This window comes from Osmia bicornis, chromosome 8 (assembly GCF_907164935.1).
Source record: "Osmia bicornis bicornis chromosome 8, iOsmBic2.1, whole genome shotgun sequence".
Taxonomy (NCBI): Eukaryota; Metazoa; Arthropoda; class Insecta; order Hymenoptera; family Megachilidae; genus Osmia; species Osmia bicornis.
In genome coordinates, this window is record NC_060223.1 from 4364412 (window position 1) to 4383187 (window position 18776).

General features: G+C 33.1%; 1 protein-coding gene and 1 long non-coding RNA gene across 5 annotated transcripts in view; one reads left to right on the plus strand and one right to left on the minus strand.

Annotated features, from left to right (window-relative positions):
* LOC114878171 (octopamine receptor beta-1R-like) overlaps nucleotides 1–18776 on the plus strand; it is a 49904-nt gene that overhangs the window by 9681 nt on the left and 21447 nt on the right. The window lies entirely within an intron of this gene.
* LOC114878172 overlaps nucleotides 4152–18776 on the minus strand; it is a 48471-nt gene continuing 33846 nt past the window's right edge. Inside the window, exons 3-4 of one of the 3 annotated variants that reach the window (XR_006829610.1) lie at nucleotides 4909–5307; nucleotides 4152–4460 (exon numbers count right to left, since the gene is read on the minus strand). This is a non-coding gene — a long non-coding RNA (uncharacterized LOC114878172). Of the gene's footprint in view, nucleotides 4461–4814; nucleotides 5308–6161; nucleotides 6610–18776 lie in introns of those variants that run through there. The other 2 variants (XR_003789708.2, XR_006829611.1) reach the window with 2 other exon arrangements.

Sequence of the window (18776 nt, forward strand, 5' to 3'; positions counted from 1 at the left end):
AATTACCGATCGACTTTCGTCTATTTTTTTTTTTATTTTCTCCCCCTGGTTCAACCCTCTAATACTTTGATCTCCCCTCCGGTTGAAAGGGTACGACTCTCGTGGGAGAAGTTTTGTTTCTTTTTCGGTCGAAATTGATAGAAGATGAAATTCGAAGTGGTGGGTTTATCGGGTGATAAATGTCCTCTCACGATCAACGATGACAAATTGATGTTCGTTAACTTGGGTTGTTAAATTTCGGGTCAGTATTCGTATAATAAATCCGATACTTATCACAGTAGCGTAACTAGGATTAGTTGAACCCTCTATTAAAAAATAAAAGAAATTTTAGCGTAACTGTGGTCAGTTTAACCCCCTGATTAAAAATAAAAAAAATGTTCTTCACCACGAATATTTGAATAATAAATCCGATACTTATCACAGTAGCGTAACTAGGATTAGTTGACCCCCTTATTAAAAAATAAAAGAAATTTTAGCGTAACTGTGGTCAGTTTAACCCCCTGATTAAAAATAAAAAAAATGTTCTTCACCACGAATATTTGAATAATAAATCCGATACTTATTACAGTAGCGTAACTAGGATTAGTTCACCCCCTTTTAAAAAATAAACAAAAATTTTCTTCACCAATATTTGAATGATAAATCCTATATTTATCACAGTAGCGTATTTAGAATTAGTTGAACACTCTGTTAGAAAATAAAAAAATTTTCTTCGCCTCCTTATTGGACAATTATAGCTGTGCCATTGATCGAACAATAATTTTTCATATATTACATAAAAGTTCATTTCATGAAATTGATATTTTCTTTTGCAGAATTTCTATCAAACCGGAAATGCTATACGATCCTTGTAATGCTAGCTGAGCCAGTAAATTATGTCTAGCATCGTGTTTCAAGAGTAGAAATTGTGTAGAATTGAACTGTCGATTCGAATCGTGTGGCATTCAATTACAGCTCGGTGCGAGTTACTTTTCCTGTGGATGGAAGGAATAAAAATTCCTTTGGAATTGTGTCTGGGAACACGATATCTGCATTAAAAGACACGGAGTCCTATTAAAAAAAGAAGAAAAGAAGAGAAAAAAGAAACCGAGGCGTTGTTCACCAAGTTTTGTGAGGGTGAAACTTCTTGAAATTTGTGACGTCAACTTTTTTTCTTCTTTAGTATCATATGTGAAGTGAAATAACCAAAATCACCTCCTACATAAAAAAAAAATACATTCAATTTTCTATACAAAATTAATGAGATGATTAATATTCAACTTACAAACTTGCAGATTACATTTTTTTTAATTGATGCGAAATAATTAAAGCCACCCTCTATACAGAAATAATGAATCCAATTGTCTATATAAATTAATTAAGTGCTTAATATGCAACTTACAAAGTACTAAATAAAATTTTTAATTGAAGTGAAATAATTAAAACCAGGACCTATATAAAAATAACAAATCCAATTTTCTATATAAATTAATTAAGTGATTAATATGCAACTTTCAAACTTCCAAATAAAATTTTTAATTTACATGAAATGACCAAACCCACTTTTTACATAATTAATTGAGTGAATAATATCCCACCTACAAACTCGCAGATTAAATTTTTTAATTGATGCGAAACAATTAAAGCCACCCTCTATATAAAAATGATAAATCTCGTCACCTATATAAACAATTTAAATAAAGTTGTCAATCACAAACCTTTTCAATTCCAAGTCGCGAATTCATTTCATTTGAAAAACCTCCAAAGGACTGAATGACTTTTATATTCTCTTCGTTAGCTAATTCATTACCCGCCACAATATTTCTTTCTGTTTACTCGTTGTTTCTCTTATTTGGCAATTCTTCTCCGTTGCCACGGCGAAACGTCTGGAGGAAGACTACATCCGATCCCGAGGGGTTCCTATAAAAAGATCCATAAGGTTTGAGGTTTCGCTTAATGGCGTGTCAGGCCATGATTCTGTTTTCCTTTCTTCTCTGCGGTTTGTTTGGTCGACGTTTATTCCCCTGAACCGGGGCTGAAGCAGATAAATCCCCGTCGATTTTTCATTGCACTCGAGCAATTTACGCGCTAATAATAAAACGCTTACAAAGGAACCGTTCTACCGAACAAATTTATAACTGGCTTTTCAATAATTAGAGGTCACTCGGGACTGATTGAATCCTCCGGCTTTATTATTTTCTTTCTATCTCCGCGAACAGATGGTGAGATCTAATTATTCGTCGGAAGCCTTTACCCTTGAACTTCATCCGCTGACGTTCTACCAATGAATCGACGAGCTTTTCCAAGGTGGCAAGCTTCCACCTAACGAGATTACAAATTAACTTTCTTATCGTTAGTAACAACAATGTCGATGCTGAAGTCTTAAGTAGAATGGGCAAATTTTTTGGGGTCAAAAAATTCAATTATTCTATTTAATAATAATATAATAATAATTATAATAATAATTTAATATAATAATATTTAATAAAAATAATTTAATTATAATAATAATAAGTTTATTTAATAAATTTATTGATACTATACTCCATCCAACGAGACGAGACGGTAAATGCGTAGAAATTCACGTGCTCGAAGCAGACCCAACTCGACCGAAACGTTTGAAGAACTGGAAACAACTGACTCGTCTCGTTGGATTGATTATAGAGTTTAACTACAACAATGGAAAGTTAGAACGAAATGAAAATTTCAAGTTGATAGCTGTAGTAGATTCTGAGAAAAAAAATCATCAAATTGACTTATTTTGTATGTAACGTAAAAAAGGCCCAAATCTACCCTTAGAAATCCAAAGAATAAAATAGTAATTAGGTAAATGATATGAGAATGTAATGATTTCTGGTACCTGTTGCGTGTTTGAATCGATGCCATAAGTTTCGATGATTCATCGACGGTTTCGCACGTGACCGGATCGGATAATCGTCCTTGGTATTAGACGACGGGGTACAATTATTCTGAACGATTATTATGATGAAAAGAGCCCGTTCTCTCCTTTCCTCGTGGCGAACGATTTATTTGACTAGGTGGAATATTAAAATTCCTGCCCAGCCAGAACACATAGATCGGCTTACGTATCCGAAGGAGCCGGAAACGACCTCATTTTTCTTCAACGTCGGCAACGAGGTCACAGATGAATCTCCTGATATTCGACTCTTGCCCATACCGCGGGAATAAATGAGGGTCAAATGAAACGACATCGACCAATGAGGGTTTAAATTGTTATTCGATCGATTTTCAAACGTTTTAATTCATTGCAGTTGGTTAAGGGCACAGACTCTTTCTGAATATTATTAGGTTCCCAATTTGATGCCTTACCAATTTTATGATTTTATGATTTAGTTCAGTGATGGATCGATTTCGTAATTTGGAAACTTTCAATTTTTGCATTTCTAAGTTTTTAAATTTTCCAGTCCCCAAACCTTTCCCTAAAATTTCCCAATTGCCCCGTTTTCCAGTCATAAATTTTTCCAGTTCTCAACTCTTCAACTCCTCTAGATACCAATTTTCTAATTTTCCAGTTTCCAAATTTTTTAATTTGTCAACTTTCCAACTTTCGATTCCCCAATTTCTCCCAATTTCAATTTTCCAGTTTTCCAACTGTGCAATTTCCCAATCTCCTAGTCATCCAATTTTCCACTTTTCCGCCCCTTTAATTTCTAAATTTTCCAATCTCCTAATCATCCAATTTTCCAATTTTTCGGCTTTTGAATTTCTAAATTTCCCAATCTCCCAACAATCCAATTTTCCAGTTTTCCAGCCTTTGAATTTCTAAATTTCCCAGTTGGTCAATTTCTCAATTCTCCAAATTTCCTATTTTTCAGTTTTCCACCCTTCCATTTTCCTAAATTCCCAATTTTCCATTTTCCTAACTTTCTAATTCTCCGAATTCCTCTGTTTTAAAATTTATAAATTTAATTACCATAACTGATTCAAAGCTGTATAGACATATTAAATTATTTTCATTTATAATATTCTTCTGACTTACTGTATATCCACTCCGTAATACCAAAGATTAATTCGTTCATTATAACAGTAACAGATGAGCACGTAGAACAGACTAGGGGTGATTTGGACGGGTAGAACGTGACAGTGCTTGATCAGGCAACTAGAACAGCATGAGATCAGACCTTTATTAACGGAAGTTCAAGGAGGTTTATTACATAGTCCACGGCGATTCAATTACGATATTACATGTTGGCCAGTAAACGTTGAAGCGTTCCATTTTGCACGGGAAAAGATTATCATTCTCTTCGAACCCCAGAGATCTAATCAATTAAGTAAATCATCTAGAGAAAATGTTAATTCATAACCTACTTCTCTTTTCACTTCTTGATTAAATTGTTTGGGAAAATTTCCAATCGCATTTCCCCTCTGATCGTTCGACAGCGGAGTTAATTGAAAAAAAAAAAGGCAAGATCTTTGAAAAATGCTTCGAAATCTCATTTCCTGTGACCATGGAACAGCACCTGGAAATTTAATTTCCCGCTAAAGTTGAGAATTTATGCTGCCAGCAGGACATCGTGTATTAACATTAATAAGAAAAGTTACAAAGGCTCCACTCGAGTGAAAACTTTTCATGGCCTCTTTCACGTGTCCTACAAAATATTATTGTTTCATGGCTTTTAAGGTATTAAAACAGCAATTACAATCCGGTTACTATGTTACAGCTACTTGTAATGTCCCTGGAAAATATTTCTTTCACTTTACGCGCATAAATGATATAAAAATGCAAATGCCTGAAATAAATTGGCGAAAGTTAATAACTGTCAGCGTTATAAGTTTTCTGCAGCTGTGTAGCGCCTCGCTTAAAAACAAGAAGAAGAAAATAAAACACTTTAGACAAAGTATTACATCGAGCGATTATGATTTAATTAAACTTTTATTACAAAGTAAATTAATTAAATTATCAGGTACCTAAATTTGAAAAGTTTCATCCTTGACCCATTAGCAAACAAACATTGAAATAAAATATTGGTTTCTATGCTTCAATTACATCGATACTGCTTTTGAGGAAGATATTGATTTCGGTTGCAAAGAAAACACGGAAAAATGTAACAAAATATAGGAGGCCCTTTGTGGAGAAGTGAATAGCATGCTTGCTTTGGGTTCTGAATATCCCAGAACCGAGTCCCGTTCGGGTGCGAGTGTTTTTCCATGTGAAACTAAATTTCCATTTCCACGTAAATTTCTATCCGCGTGCACAGGCTTGGGAAAATATAACAGATCTTTATCGGAAAAGCCGGAAAAATAGGAAGATACCGGGGTAGGTACATACCTCCTATTCAATGATAGAACGCAGTTTCGAATATGAATCTGAAAAAGAAAAACTAGTATTATTACAGCATACATTACGATTTAAATGTAAATTCACGTCTGAAAAATGTGTATACGGAGGCGGAAAAAGGAATCTTCAAAAGGGAGGAAAAAATTGTCTGTATATAAAAGGAGAAAGAAGTGACTTGAATAATACACGTGAAGCTCAAAGAAAAGCTTCTTCAAAGGAACACAGTTTTTAAAGTAGCAAAGAAAAGAAAGAAATATTCAGAAAAATATGTGTGTGAAAGAAGACGCTAAAGTGGTCTGCATAGGGCGGCTAAATTTCTTCTTGTACTCATTTTGAGCCTTCAGGGTGGAATAATCCCTTAATCCCTTAAACGATCTACTGTTCAACCGGAAAACAATTATTTCCCTCCCACGTGTTTGATAAAATAAGCGGATGAAAAAGAGGCAATTTTCTGGTTATTCGAGAAAAGCTGATACAAAATAATATTCTTCCAATCAAAGTGGAATATTGCAATTAACAGGTTGATTGGCATACAAAATTTTGTATAAAATTCTCTGTAAACCAGAAAATTATAATAAATCATAAAATCCGTATGTTTTTAAAGATGCTATCAAAATTTGAAACGAATCGATGAAAAATTCTTTGAATTCTTTTGTTCGTCTTTAAATTTTAAATAACTATATTTTGTGAATAAGAAAAGAAACTACTTTGCTATTCCAGTGCCAATTGCACATTACTTTTAACATTCTAAAATCTATTTTAAAGAAACTCAAAGGGATGACTATAATTGTCCAATGCAAAATAGAATTTTTATATTAAAAATAAAAATAATTATGCTAAAAAATGTTCTATCGCAAAATTATTTTTATTTATGCTCAGTTACATAGCGACTATGGCGAAAGGGTTAATAATAATTAAAAATCACAATTAGGATCCAAGATATAGTAAACGATAGTAATGTGAAAATTATTTAAAATAAAAATCAGAAAATTAGATTTGTTGAAAGTTTGAAGATGGCCTAATCCCTTAACGAGTCAAGAATACTCCTCTGATTAAAATCAGTACAAATCACCTCGTTTATTAGACTGAACAGCAAGTTCAAAGTCCTTTCGTGTACGAAACCCTCGACATCCTAGCCTTGTTTGCAACGGTATCGTGTCGTTCCCTTGTACTACAATATGTCCAGGTTCACGCAACGCCTTTGTGCAGGGCAAGCTATGTTGCATGTAACGACTAGTCGATCAACATCCCCAATCCTGGCCTATTGTTTGCGCCGAGCAAGCGATCGACAAAGGTCAGAGACATGGAAGGCTCGATCGAACGACTCCAGTCTGGAAGGGAAATAAAAACCGCGATTCCTAGACGACTATAAATGGAACGATGGTTATAAACTACGTGTCATTTACTCGCCCCCAGAATGTATATGTATCAGAAGGGTGAAATTGGATACGGGTGAGAAGAGGTGTTAACGTTAATTACAAAATTTTTATACTTTTGCTGTTGTGTCTTATTCGTATCGAAATTGAAAATTAACCCTTTTGCTTTTAGGGATGATTATAATTGCCCAATGCTAAATATTTACACATCAAAATAGATAAAATAGAATTTTTATTTTAAAAATAAAAATACTTATTCCTAAAAAATTATTTTTATTTATGCTATAGCGAAGGGGTTAATAATAATTCAACAATTGTAATTTGCATCCAAGATACAGTGAACGATAATAATGTGAAAAGGTTAATTATAAAGGTAACTGTGTCCGAACATTTCTCGATCTTAATGAGGGAAACTTTGTTCCATGGCACGAGGCGTAAATTTTCACTTAATTGGTTAAAATTTAAAGCGTGATATCTCGCGGCACGTAGATCCTGGTCAGAGATAAATGTTCGCCGTGCTATGTAAACGCGCCATTACGTGCAATCACATGACAGGAAAGTATAGTTAATAGAGAGTGTGGTGCAACGTCGCGTTAAGCTTTAATCAATAAACAAATAGGGGTAGAAAGCACGTAGAAGCCAGGTGAACTAGACAAGCAATTATCTTCACACGGATTAATCGAGTAACTTTCAATCAACTTTTCTAGAAAAATTTATCGATCAACTCGATGATTATTAATGAAATATTTGAGGTTCGTTAAAATAATTACAAAAGTGACTTTCAGAAATTTGTAATTTAAGCTTTTGAATGTCTGGAAATTCAAATTAAATTATTCTCTCTTTTTATCAGAATTATTTGCTTTTTTTTGAAATTTTATAACAATTTGGAATAAAATAATGTTTGACCCTTTAGAGGACAATTTCAAACATTTTAACCATAAATTACCCACAGCTTGTTAATTGATATTGAAACAGGATTCGATAAACCTGAACGAAACGAATGTGTAAAGCAAATATCTCTGCTTATCGACAACAAACAGATAAATCAACGCTAGTAACGTGGAAATTTCATAGTGCAAACGGTATCCTGACACCATTGCCATTTGGATGCGGGTTTGCATGTTCGCCATTTGAATTTTTGGCAAACAGCCAGTCGAATTTCTCGACCATTATGCAAATCGATGGCAAACTGTTGCGCTGTTCCTCGAGAAAGCAATGCTCAAGTTACCCCGGAGCCTGGATTATTTCCAGCCCTTTTTCGTCTTTTAAGTTCATGGTACATGGAAATCATTTTTCAGCTAACAGTTTCTTGAAGGAAATATAAAAATAACACCATTGGTACTGTTTTATTTTATTTTCTATGATTGCAAATATTTTTGAATCGATATAACGTTAGATATTTTAGATTTTGTGTAAGATTTTGAATGGTTTATGGAATAAAGTAGTACAGGTAAACGTTTGGTCAAACATGTTATAAAATGATCTATGTAGCTTACAGTTTCTAAAAAAATTAAATATAAGTAGAATAAAAATGAAGTATAAGTGGAAATATTGGAGATAAGTTCAAACGAAGAAGGGTGTTAGTTATGGGGTTAAGTAGAATAGGTAAACGCCTGGTCAGACATATTCAATGCCTGGTATAATTATGAAAATGATATATACTTTTGCAGCTTCAAAAAAATTAAATATCAGTAGAATAGAAATTGAATATAAGAGGAAATCTTGGACATAAATTCGAACTAGAAAGGTTGTTGGTGATGGAGTTAAGTAGAACAAGTAAACACTCGGTCAGACATATTTAATGCAGCGTGCAGTAATTATGGAAATGATATTTGAAAAAGAAATTGAATATAAGCAAGATAGAAGTGAAATATAACTGGAAATCTTGGAGATAAGTTCAAACAAAGAAGAGTTAGTTATGGGGTTAAGTAGAATAGGTAAACTGGTCAGACATATTCAATGCCTGGTATAATTATGAAAATGATATATACTTTTGCAGCTTCAAAAAAATTAAATACCAGTAGAATAGAAATGAAATATAAATGGAAATCTTGGAGATACGTTCGAACAAGAAAGGTTATTGGTTATGGAATTAAGTAGTACAAGTAAACACTTGATCAGACCAGTTCAATACCTGTCGTAATTATGAAAGTGATATCTATTGCTCGCTGCTTTTTAAGGAAATTAAATTCAAGTGGAATAGAAATGAAATACAAGGGGTAATCTTGAAATAAGAAAGATTGTTGGTCATGAAGTCAAGTAGAATAGGTAAACACCTGGTCAGACATATTCAATGCCTGATATAATTATGAAAATAGTATCTATTTTTGCAGATTTAAAAAAAAATTAAATATTAATAGAATAGAAATGAAATATAAGTGGAAATCTTGGAGATATGTTCGAGCAAGAAAGGTTATTGGTTATGGAATTAAGTAGTACAAGTAAACACTTGATCAGCCCAGTTCAATATCTGTCGTAATTACGAAAGTGATATCTATTGCTCGCTGCTTTTTAAGGAAATTAAATTCAAGTGGAATAGAAATGAAATACAAGGGGTAATCTTGAAATGAGAAAGGTTGTTGATCATGGAGTCAAGTAGAATAGGTACACGCTTTGTCAGACATCTCCACTACTCTCAGTAATTTTGAAAAAAGGTTTTGACCGCTCGATACTTTTCAGATTGGAAACGAAATGTGAGTTGAAACCTTCGACATAGGATCAAGTTAGAAAGCTTTTTCTAAGGTTTCACTACAATCTTGGCGAACGTTAAGCCTTCATTGAACGTTTTCAGACTGTTTCGCTTTCTGTAAGGTTTCCCGGTGCTGTTTGTTTGGGTTATTTCTGGCTCGAACGTGACCGAGACTTACGTTGCCATTCAATTAAACGTCTATTAATAACTTTGCTGTTCATTTTCACTGGAATAACATGAAAAAAAAAAGAAAATACTAAAAGTAACAAATAAAACGATTATATATCAAATAAGTGCAATTACAAAGTATCAGTATGTTATATTCAATTCAAATCACTTTTCTTTTGAAATATTATCTCGACGCTTTTTCTTGTCCTGCTCGTATGCAAGAAGACGACTTTCATCGAGCTTTTATAAAGGAATCAAGCTTAAAAGCTGAGGCCTGTTCGATCGCCTCGCTTTGATGTTCACTCGAAGATGTAGGCAAATTTTAGAGCACGTAATTTAACTGCTGTCAGCGTAATGGAAAAATAAAAGCTTTGATCGGCTTCGCGTAATCGGCTGACGCGATGAAAATCGTCTCGTTTCCCTTTTCAGACACACTCTGTCTCTATTTAACTTTCATGAATTTCGTCGATCTCGCTATTACTTTGAAAAGTCTCATCATCAGTCGTACCCGATTGTGTGGTAATTGAATTTCAGCTAACATATCCCTGAACAGAGATTATTGAACAAAAAATATTCCAAAGTACCTTGTAATTTTCTCCGCCTTTATATTAAATTAGAAATAATTTTTTCCACTCCTGCTATAATTATTAATAATGTAATCGTTCAAATTTCCTATTTCTTTCTTTCGTCGTTTCTTCCACCCTATTATCTTGAAAAAAAATTAATACTTTATGAATTTCTCTTGGGATTGCCTTCCCAAACGAAACGAACCTATGAAAAGCTTGCAAGGAGTAAAAAAGAAAGCTGTTCTAATTTTCCGACTTTTCATCAAGAAGGATCGACGACGAAACGATTACTTTTCCAAGTTTTAAGAGCGTTTGAAGATACAACAGTTCAGCATTTTTCGTCAGGCTTAAATCTTCATAAGAAAACACCAGAGGGGAATTTAACGAAAAGTAGTCTTATATGAAATCTTCTTTTTTTAAGTGCAACCCTTCTCGGTTGACAATCATTATGACCTGTGTCATAATAACAAGATACGTGTTGATATATCGAATCCATTCTCAATAGAGCCAACAACTAGTGGCTATCATTTACCTGGAAAATATTGGGAGAAAAGCGATTCTTCAGCGTGGAAACGGTGAACTTTGTCAAGTAGAGAATCTGCGGAACATTTCGTTCCTCTACTTGATGGCTCTAAAGTGACGCGTTAAAGTGATGCAGAGAATTCTGGTTCAAGAAACTTTTATCTCCTTTGGATGTTTCAGTGAAATATTTGCGGACATTTTTTTCCCTATAATCCGAGGAAAAGGGAATAGCAGCCAAGGAAAATCGTTGATCAAAATCTGGAAAATATAAAAATGGTAGAAAATATTAATAACGATTTTCTTCTACCCTTCTGTTAAAATAATTAACACTTCCATGGCTACTGTCATATTTCAGTATTTTCGATATGAATTTTGAAATCTGGTAAATGAGTTAGAGGAGGTGGGTAAGATGGCGAATATTTTTTTGTTTGCTTCCTTTTTTATTGTTATACCATTTTTATACAGTTTTAATAAAGGCAAGTTTCGTTTGGGAAGTCAATTTTGGCATTTATAAGAGTGCAGAATTGAATATCACGTAGCGTGGGTGGCGGACCATGGAGAGAGCCACATTTGGAATTGAAATTTCTGTTTTATTTTACCCTAATTTTTTAAAAACTATTCTTCCAGCACATGGAACTCTTCTGTTTAAGAATTACATATTTTGCTATTGTTTCTTTAAATAAAAAATAAAATAGTTATACTTATTTTCGTTTGAGATATCCATCTTACTCCATCTTCCAATAAATTTTTAGACACCCTTGAATATTCTGCATGATACTGGGAGTAAGGTGAAGAGGAAAATTATCGGATAATAGGAAAATAAGGGGCAAATAATGATGATGTTGTGTCGTAATAACGAAACGGGTCACAGACGGTCCATAAAGAGCAAAAAACAAAGAAATATATGCGCATTGCGGATAGAGGATCGATGAAACACAATGGAAAAGCACTTATCGTGAGCGAGACGGAGACGTTTCTTTCATTTCTCAAGCCGGTTCCACAATTCCTCGGTCCTATCCATATTTAAGGGCCACATTTTCTCTGGTGTTTCGTATTTCGGAATGCTTTCAAGCAGCCGTGACGCGTCTTCGGGCTTAATGGCGGATTTATACCTTTTGCTGGGAGTCTATGTCAGCTTTTCCTCCCTGTCAGATCTATTTTCGGCGCTTTCTGAGCGTCGACACTGTAGATCGCGTCTCGTTTCGGCGTGGATGTTCCTGTTGCAAATTAACTTTCCCATCTCGGAACGTGAAACACGTCCAGGAAACTTGCATACGAAATTTCTGGTTAATTTTCGTTTTTATTCAAATCCCTTGTGGGGCGCCATAAAAGCTAGAAGCGATTCATGCTCCCACTATACTACGACGTTATTATATTATTAATCATGGAATGTAATTTGAATTTTATCAATTTAGGAGCTTTTACAGTTCTGCAAATTTTTTATTCGAATAAATTTATATTTTTATCTTTAATTTTAATTCTGGAACTCGAGGAACCGTGGAAACCTTATGGGGGTGGAGTATCCCCATTTTCCCTGAGGATAAGAATTTTATTTTCTAAAGTGAGAAAGTATAAAAAAAGAAGCAATTTCTAAATATTTAAATTATTTAAAAATAAAGAAATTGAATTGTAATTTAAAAGTACTTTTCTGTCGGTACCACTGAACGCCATAAATGTTGGTTTCTAATGTCACAGGATGTCAGGTGTCTCAAAGGGAGATGCATGATTAGAGTCGTTGTAAATCCTGGCAAATCCCGGCAGAAGCATGGAATGAAAGTAACCAGGATACTAGCTAGCTGAGTTACGTTGAATACGAGTGCCGTCAGCATATTTACAGTTGTTCCACGGTGAGCGAATGAAGCTGGGACGACAAAGAAATCCTTCGGGGCTGCTACTGTCGGGTTTCATCCCCTAGAATAAAACATCGAGCCGAGTCGGTTCCATATGGATGAGCGACTCGATTTTCTAGATTCCTACCTCTGTATATATCCCGTGGCCCTTCAGCCGAAATATCTGGTATCTGCATCCTTATGCATGGAATTACATAATGTCTTGTTTATTTTTCGTGGAAGACTTCTCTTATCAAGTTATGGAATAATTTATTTCGTTTCGGCGATCTTTCTGCTGTATTTAACAGTGAATAGATGAAGATGTTAAGGAAATGATATTTTTGGTTGAAATATTTTTTATCAACTATCATTTTTCAAACATTTTGCAAAATTTCACTAAAATAACCCTCTCACCATTCTGTTTCTGAAGTTCAAAAGTTGAAAAATTCAAAAATTCCAATATTGCAAAGTTCCAAAATTCTAAAATTCTAAAATTCTAAAATTCTAAAATTCTAAAATTCTAAAATTCTAAAATTCTAAAATTCTAAAATTCTAAAATTCTAAAATTCTAAAATTCTAAAATTCTAAAATTCTAAAATTCTAAAATTCTAAAATTCTAAAATTCTAAAATTCTAAAATTCTAAAATTCTAAAATTCTAAAATTCTATAATTCTAAAATTTGCGTAATTTTAAAATTTGTAATTCTAAAGTTCCATAACTCCAAAATTCTACAATCCAAAAATTTGAAAACTCTAATGGTCTGAAATTCTGAAATTCTGAAATTCCGAAAGGCCAAAACCCAAAAATTTCAAAATTCTAATATCGTACATAGTAATAGTGGCATTGAGATGCCTTTTAACTATATCTAAGTTTTCACTGCAGATTCGATATTTCAATTTAATTTAAAACAATCATGGAGCAAACTGTTTGAGTTTCCTTCTACCGAAAGAAAAACAGAAGCTTCAAAGAAAAACTGTGCAAGTTTATCTAACTCTTACTACAAGAAAATCCGTTTTTATCCCCTCGAAGCGTCTACCAAACGCCATGGAATATATTCTTCGCAACTCGATTACGTTACACTCGAGACGAGATTTTCCACGTTCGCTGGGAACGCATTGACGCTCGGAAAACTGTTGGGAAAACAATGAGACCGCGGTTGGCGTTAACACGAATCCTCGGGGCTCGTTCTCTCTCGCTGCCGAAAGAAAGAGCAATTTTCCAGACCGGTTCCCATGGCTGACACGTTTTGTGCTTCCCTTTGAAACCGAAAATACGTCAGCATTGAATTTTCCCTGAGAAACAATGAATTTTCACTGAATTTTCATTATTAAAATTATAAATAAGTAATTCTTCACATTCCAACATCTATATTATTTCAATCTAATATATAATTTGTAGATTTGATTCAATTTTTCAATATCTGTACCCCAGAGCCAGAGTATATTTCCACTTTTTTAAAATAAATGATATTTTACATGTTTCTAGAGTCAAAATTTTCGCTCTTCCTAATGATACAAATTATTTTATTCTAAGTCGTTTAATTTTTAATATAATAGTTTCAAAATAATATTAATTCCATATCTTATTTCGAGCCAAACAATCTAGAGTGCTCTTGATACTAGTTCACAAAAAATTTCAGAGCCAAGCAATTTGAAGACCAGTGTCAGGTTAAAATAATTTTGAACAAAAATAGCCTTTCGTCGAAGAATTGTCATAAACTTCCTTTAGAAAGTTATTCCGTTGAATGGTCAGAACATTTCAACAAAAATACCTCGATGAAATTTATAATTTAAAATAAGAAACTGGAAACCAGTCATTTTGACCTCTTTGGTAGTTCTAGTATTAAACAATAAAAGGATACATTCTTTATTTGCGTTAAAAAAATCACGTAATGTCTCTAATGGTTTAAAAATTACAAAGTTTTTGTACCTTTTATTTGCTCTCCCCTAAAATTTTAAAATAACCCTTGGACGGTGTGGCGGACCATGGAGAGAACCCCAGTATTTCATATAATTTTTATTTTTTAAATTTTACACTGCTCCTTTAAAAATCATTCTTTCAATATATGAAACTTCTTCGTTTGAAAATGATAAATTTTATTCTTTTATATGTTTTGTAAATTTGGGTCACGACAGGGGGTTAATGCACTTTAGCTTTAGGGTCCAGATTTATTAATTGCCATTCCTTTGAAAATTTCAGGTACTTAATGAAATTTTACTGTCCAGTTTATTAGCTTAACAATTCACCGTGGAATCCTCGTAACATCTTCGGAAAATAATTAAACAGCCGTGACAGTGGGATCGTTAACGAATTCGAAATGAATTCTTCGTCACTGTCGTAACAGGCAATTACTCTTTGAATAGACTCTAATTAACTTCAGAATTCTAAGCCGGTCGTTTGTAACAACGTTTCCCGGGCATATTTTCGGTGAAACTTTGTTTTCGAGCCAGCTAACCATTTCCGTTCTCGTAAACGTAATTACGTGATACGGAGGATATGCAACAGGAACAGCTAATGGGCTCATCGTATCCGTTATAGGATTCCCGTGGGCGGTTATTGCCTCCTGGCGCAAAGAATATTTATTTCTGTCCAACGATGGCCACGTTAGAATGTTAATTTATTCATCGTGAAACATAATCCATCGGGAGTAGGGGATGGAAGTGGACGGTGGAAAAAAATGTTGCTTCCAATGTTTTAGTATCATCCTGTACCATTCGAATGTTTAAATTAAACCATCTATGGTGATATATTTTAATTTTATTACAGTTGGTTATCATCTTTGCTCATTTCAAAGCGTTTGTATTTTGAAATAATTTGAAAATTATTTTATTTATAATAATAAATAAAAGAGAATGTAATAACAGAAAAATGTTAAAATTAGAACTATCAAACTAGTTCTTATATTTATTTATAAATTGGATCGAGATATTTTTATTGAAATGCATGCTGGCTGTACACAGGGTGTTCGAAAACAGGTGGGCAAAATTTTAAGGGGTGAACGAAATAGTGTTTGCAGCTTTGTTTTCCAGTAATTAATGTTTAAAGATTCGAGTAAAAAGCGCCTGAAACCTGCAATCTGCCCAGCACCGACGACTGAACGTCAGGTTAACAGGGGAAGGTATAGTCATAATCAAGAAGAGAAAGCCGAATGCTGCAGTACCGAGGAACAGAATAGCACGAGGTAAGTTTCTACTGTTCAACGATTCTTGGTTATGACTGTATCTTCCCCTGCTGACCTGACGTTCAGTCGTCGGTGCTGAACGGATTGCAGGTTCCAGGCGCATTTTACTCGAATTTTTAAACGTTAATTACTGGAAAACAAAGCCACAAACGCTATTTCGTTATTCTTGATTTTCATCTTATTTCGATCCCTAGAATCACCTCTTAAAATTTAGCCCACCTGTTGTCGAACACCTTGTATATTTAATTATGTTTTATTCTTTATAATATTTAGTGGTGTTCAAAAAATGAAAATAAATGCTGATAAAGAATTCGATCTCCTCCTCCAATTGGATCAAAAAAGAAACAGGTACCTAAAACAGGTAAAGAAAAAAGTAATAAAATTTTCAACTTTAAAATAAGTGTGCATTAACCATCGTCCTAGTGTTAAATATTGAAAATTAATTATAAAAAAGTTAGAATCCTGTTAGAAATGTTATACATTATTTTATTAATAACAAATAAAATAATTGAAAACTGTTCCATATTCCAAACGTAACCCTCCTAATTGTAAGATGGGCAATTAAAATGTCGAAGAATTCTTGATTATTCAAAATTGTTAGAAACGTTGCATTCGGCTAATAATAGGAGTGCCTTCTTTCGAGGCGCAATCCATGATGAAGTTGTTACGTAATCTCTCGGCTGACGGGTTACCATTAATCGTGGAACCCTGGCCGTGGCCGCAGATTTCAGGCGCAGACACTGGCCCACCCATTCCTCACCGTGATTCATGAACCCTCGAATGAAAATTGGAATTCGTCTGCCCCTTGACTTCGTAAATGAGATCGTGTCACTGCCTTGCTTACTCCTTCGCACCCTAAATTGCCTCACCTATCCTTACGGATATCCTTTTCCAGGAATCTCGATGCCATCTTTGATGACATCTTATTTCATAGAAGCTATGACTATTGCAATTTCACGACCCCTTTTTTATATTTTATAGAATTCTATTCGAGAATGTCTGGAAAATTACTAATTTTCATTAGTCAACTTGAAAATTGAGTACCTGCACACCCATAGTAATTAAGGACATTTTTCAAGAAATATTTGAAAATCAATCACGTTGGAGGCTAGGTCGTTTTTTCAACGAATCAATTTTGAATTTTGAATTTGATGCCAGATCTCGTATTGACAGAACGATAAGTACGGTATGGCGAAAAGAGTGGTATTGATGGATCATTCGATAATGATGACCGAATTGAATTTTTTTCTCGTGATAATGAGTGTTCAAGATGATCAGAACGAAGGATCACGAATTGAAATAATTTACGACATTAGTTTTTATCAAAATTTCTTTAAAAGGTATTCAGTTCTTTTGTAAATTATCAATTTTCTGTCTATATATAAAATGCAATAATAAAATATTTCTCCTTTAATATGATTTTTTTCAATTTTTAACAATTTCATTTGGAGAATAATTAAAAAGAGATAAGAAAGATATTGAAAATTTGTCAACAATTATTTCTATAAAATGTAATAATTAAAATATCTCTCCTCTAATATGATTTTTTCAATTTTTAACAATTTTAGTTGAAGAACAATTAAAAAGAGATGAGAAAGATATTAAACATTTTTTAACAATCATTCCTTTCATAGATACCTTTGAAGCAATTTAAATTCAAATGAAGAATAATTACGAGATAATTAATTTGACACTTGTTTGAAATTTTTTCGTTAAATATCTGCCTTAATTAGACCATCAGCTTCTCTCTTTCCCATCATTCTTTTTTCAACCAATCACCTATCGGCAGTTTATCTATATCTCATAATCGAACAGACGTCGTATTGAATTCCTGACGGTTGTTTGGATATGTAAATGGAGCTACAGTCAATAATGCGATGTTATAGAAAGGGAATATCGATACGAAGCAACGAGAAGAATTTGATTCAGCAAAGATAAGTAAAATTCCCATCAGTGCTTTAAAATACAAATTCTTGGAAAATTTGCATTTTTATTGTCTGCCTTGAGTCTTCTGTTTCTAGAAATGCATACTATCAATCTTCTTTCTACCAGCTGAATCAGGTTTCGATCAATAGAGAATTATCTGCATTTATTCATTTTCCAAGAACTTAAAATTGATTAATATTCTTTAGTTAACAAATAAAATTCTCTGAAATATTAATGCCTTTGGAAAAATATGTAACTGGGTTAATGTAACATGAACACGAAAGAATAAAATATAAAAGTGTGATTACATTCGTATTTTCTCTTACTCCATCACTTATCTTCTTTTTCGCACTGTTCTTATCTATCACCGTGACATCACTTTTTTCTCTTCACTGTCATTTCTATCTATCAACGACGTTTTTCCTGCTCGCAGCTTGCTGCCATTGTCATATATCACTATGACATTACGCAATTTCATTCCTTCTATCAATCTTGATGCGACTTTTTCAACGATATAATATTTACCGCTTTTTATCTCATAATTTCATCAAATCTCTGCGTTTCTATTCTCAGTCTGCTGTCAATAATATTTCTGCGGCGTTACATTATTAACAACTGAAATCATTAAATAGCATGTTTCTAAATTTCAAACGGTTTTAAGATTCTAATCATAATAGTTTCTAAACTTTCCAATTTTTAAGTTTCTGAATTTTTGAATATTATATTCGAGATTTTTAGGCTACGAAAATTTTCAGTTTTTAAATTTCTAAGTTTGCTGAATTTTAAATTTTAAAGTTTCTAAATATTAAAATTCCTAAGTTTTTAAATTCTTAAGCTTTCTAATTCCTAAGCTCTCAAATTTCTAAATTTTCAAATTGTAAAGTTTACAAATTTCTAAATATTAAAATTCCTAAGCTCTCAAATTTCTAAATTTTCAAATTGTCAAGCTTCCAAATTTCTAAATATTAAAATTCCTAAGTTTTTAAATTCTTAAGCTTTCTAATTCCTAAGCTCTCAAATTTCTAAATTTTCAAATTGTGAAGTTTACAAATTTCTAAATATTAAAATTCCTAAGCTCTCAAATTTCTAAATTTTCAAATTGTCAAGTTTCCAAATTTCTAAATATTAAAATTCCTAAGCTCTCAATTTCTTAAGTTTTTTAATTCCTAAGCTTTCAAATTTCTAAATTTTCAAATTGTCAAGCTTCCAAATTTCTAAATATTAAAGTTTGGAAGCTGCGA